Below are 4,325 nucleotides of genomic sequence, written 5' to 3'. Positions count from 1 at the left end.
TCCCACAGCCAAAGACTTGCAGGTTGATAGGTAAATTGGCCATTGTAAATTGCCCCTAGTATAGGTAGGGGAATTGTGGGGATGTGGTAGGGAATATGGGGTGAATGTAGGATTAGTATAAATGGGTGGTTGTTGGTCGGCACAGACTCGGTGGACCAAAGGGCCTGTTTCAGGGCTGTATCTCTAAATAAAATAAATAAAAATAAAGTGTGATTCCTTTGATCAGCGTGACATGCCAGATGTTACCTTACAAGAAAGGCGGGGGAAATTAGATGATCCGGGAAATGGACTGTAAATTCCGGGTATTTTCCATTGCAGCTCTGATAAAGATATTGACATGGGAAGGATCTTGCTCTAATTTGTGCTTATCTGGATTTCCCCTGCCATTATTTTGTCCTGCTAATAGCATCAACGCCAAGGGCATTTAGGGCTTCTGGGCTTATCTGTCTATCTATGTATATTGTTTTATGCCTCTGTATTTAGCTGTCAGTCCACCTCTTTCTCAATTTTAACTCTCGCCTGCTTGGCAGGAACCAGGCTGGGTGGGGTGGGTCAGTTAAAATTGCAGGTGGCAAGGACGCTCAGTCTAAGCTTAAGGAGTTCCTCTTTTAATGTGCAGGTAGAGCTCCAATGATGTCATGAGGCCAAACTTGCCAGGACAGGAATCGGGAGTCAGATGAGGCCCAGGGTGAAGATTTAAAATGTTTTTGTTTAGGTTTCCTAGTGGACCAAGTGCAGCAGGAGCACAGCTTCAGATTTCACACCATGCGCCTCCCTTAACCCAGGAGTTAAATTTCTCCAGGCCTTGACATGCTCGCCCAGGTTCCTCGCACAGACTGATCCTGTCCCATGATAAAATCGCGGCCAATAGCTTTTTCTCAATATATATATAGCTCTCTTTCTACATCTATCTCTTTGTGTTTCTCTATCTATATTTATCTATCTAGCTAACGCTATATCTCTCTATCTATTCCTGTCTCTATCTCTCTATCTATATTTCTCTGGTTATTTCTATCTATCTCTCGATCTCTCTCTGTAAATATCTATCTATCTTTCTATCTATCTATCTGTCTCTATCTTTATTTCTATCTGTCTATCCCTATCCATCTATATTTATCTTTCTCTATCCATCTATCTCTCTATCTACCTCTCTACCTCTCTATCTATCAGTCTTTCTATCTCTCTCTCTCTATTTATCCATCCATCTATCTCTTTCTCTTTCTCTATTGCTTTGTGGCTGTCAACATTCCCCTCATTCTGCCTTCCACAGTAACATTCCTAACAATAGAATTATTTTAAAATTCAATATTTCAGCATTACTTGCCCTTCCCACTCAGGTACATATCAGCATCCTTATATTTTCCAAATCCTTTAGATGAGCAGCAGTGAACATTGAAACATCGGAAGACTTCACTTTATTGCTGCTAAACTATCTCAGTCAAAGTGCGTTTCAGAATCTGAAGCAGATTATTGATAAATCTTTTCCGTGAGTCAGATAGAAACACCCCACCAGAGAGCTAACGTTAAAGCACTCTTGCCTCGAGTGACATTTTACTGATGCACTCAATGCCTTAGTGTTGAGCACATCAATCAGATATACATTCCCTTAGAATAGGAAGAAATTTCAACTATGACAAGATGTTCTGTTAATATTTTGACACAAGTTGTTATCTGTCAGTTCCTGTAAACTCCCCCCTGCCCCTCCCTCCAAGGCTGCACTGGCAGTTTAAACAATTCTGTCATATTTTATCCCTCTTTGTTCCACCTTACTCATAGGTCATGCACCACACAGGTACATGTGCAAAAGCCCTGAGGTCTATAGCAGATTTGATTTCAATAATCTTCCATCACAGATGACAAAGTTCAGTGAAAGCATCATCCGTCACTGTCTAGCTGGAGATTTTAGCTCTCAATGTCAGTCGTGACACCTGTTGAAAGTGCATTAAAAATAAGGATAATCTATAAACTTTATGTGATAAAGATCGCAGACAACATGTATCACATTTTAGACTGGCCCAACACACAAGAAACAAAATCATGAGATAGAATTTCAGTGGAGACTTCCCAACCTCCTGGTATCAAACATGGCCCAGTGGATAGCGCTCTCACCTCTGAGTTGGGCAGGTTTGGGTTCAAGTCATGCCCCAGGAATCTATGCACATAATCCAGGCTGACATGCCGGTGTGGTGTTGAGGGAGTGCTGTGCTGTCAGAGGTGCTGTTTTTCAGATGAGATGTTAAACTGCAGCCCCGTCAGCCCTCTCAAAGAGGTGAAAAGCACCAGGATCCCATCTCCCTACCAAGCGTCCACATTCATCGAATGTAAAGGAAAGCAATACATCAAATAACAAAAAAAATTATCTCGTCTTCCAGAGTTCAGGCTCCTTTCATAGCCTGCAGCCCTTGGTAGGGCTGGGTTGTGCCCTTCTGGAGGCCATTATCCTCCAGTTCACTGAGAGTACAGGCTTACAACACTAGTAAGATCCCTTAGAAGCCAGGGAAACGGAGGGTCCCAGTATGGGGAGATCCTGTCCCTCCCCGGACCCCACCTTCGTCTGTTCTCCCACATAACTGACCTTGCAGGTGGAGGTTCCACCTGTTCCAACGGCCTCCCACCACAGTTGTGGATTGGCCCAAAAGAATAGCTGATGAAATTCAGCCCCTAACTCAAATGACCCAAGGAATTTCTCAGCCTGTAGGATCAGGCTTTCTGATGTTTAGTTTAAATCAATAAAACCCAATGACTGCCACTTCTCAAACACCGAGAAACTTAAGTACCTTGTTTTTAATTTGATTGCTTTGTAATAATGTATCCGAAGTCACTTCTAATGATGTTAGATTCTGTTGCTGAGCTTCCTTCAAAGTAAGAGCCAGAGATAGTAGTTCCAGGACTGATGGTTTCCAATACACACGCTTTGTGCTAACACAGCCTGGTGAACTGAAGAAAGTTAAAGATGGCCAAAATAAGGATGAAAAATTTGCAGAAACAAACATGAAAAAACTTCATTTATATTTTATTCCTTTCTCTCATTTTGAACTAAATATTGACCCATTTTAATTAGAAGGGTTTCTTGTGTTAGAAGCGACAACAAGGGAGAGTAATGTTCTAATGAACTAATTAATTTCACTGACAGTGAAATCTTCTGTAGGGTTAATTGCACTGCCACCCATCTTCAAGGTTTAGCCATAGCTCTGGGTTCCACCTTTTATAAATACATGAACCCTACTTTCTATTGCTCAGCTTTTCCAGAGACTTCCAAGTTCATTCTCCCACATTTGGTTATCATGTGTCTGTTTTTTTTGAGTAATTTGTCTGGAAATTTCCGGATCCTAAACTGGATACTGTTACGACCAGGTGAAAAAGGTGTTTGTGGGTCTCTTTCAGCCTTCATCTGATCTTGCTGCAACAGGGTTTAATTTTTAAACATACTGTGTTTTGAGCTCCCCCTTGGTGAATCCTTGTTCACCGCTTTCCAATTATAAGGCAAAGAAATGAGCACAAACAGATTTTCTCAGATTTAAAGAAGAAAAGTGAAATTTATGAAAGCTTAAACTTAAACTCTAAATCAGTTAACATCTACGGATATACGCCATGCCCAACTTCAGAATGCATACGCGATACACACAGGCAAATAGAGACAGAAAAGAGCAGAAGAAAAATAGAGAGGTTTGAGACAGTATCAGAAGAGTTTCTTGTTACTGTGCTTCGAGCTCACTGTAGTCCTTTTGTAGGTAAAACTTGCTTGTACATAATTCTTGCTTTTTGTTGGGGCCCAGTATTCTTCTTAAACCTTGTTCACTGTAGGAGACTTTTCTCTCTTGGGGTTCATGTGTCTTCAACGGTTTCTGAACCTGGTGAGAATGAGATGGGAGCAGACAGAAGAGAGGCTGTGGCAAGCCAGCCACAAGACGTCTTTTCCAGTCCAGGAACAAACAGCTTTCTGAGTTCAAATTCTCTGTGCCAAGTTGCTGATGTGACTGACTGGTTTGACCAAGGCTCCTTTGTGTATTGGGGAGCAGGGATTGGTGCCTTTGTTCCAAGACTGTCTGCTCGTATGCAAAAAAAAAATGTCTTTCCATTCAGGGGCTTGGCAACCCCTTGTAATAGGCCTTCTTTTCTCCCCAGCACAATTTTAAAATTTAATGTCCAGGTGGTGAACTCTATGTGCCCTATCCTTGGCTGGTAGGGGCCTGCATGACAATACTGATGGACCAATTTTCGGAATGCATAGAATTGTTCGTAAGCCTCAGGCACCAGCCGTGCATACCAGGACATCACGGCACTCTCCCAGCAATTTAACTTTCAGTAAGCTATTCAAAACAGAT

Source organism: Heterodontus francisci, chromosome 13 (genome assembly GCF_036365525.1).
Source record: "Heterodontus francisci isolate sHetFra1 chromosome 13, sHetFra1.hap1, whole genome shotgun sequence".
Classification (NCBI taxonomy): Eukaryota; Metazoa; Chordata; class Chondrichthyes; order Heterodontiformes; family Heterodontidae; genus Heterodontus; species Heterodontus francisci.
The sequence above is the reverse complement of the archived record's forward strand: the minus strand, read 5'-3'. Positions refer to the sequence as shown.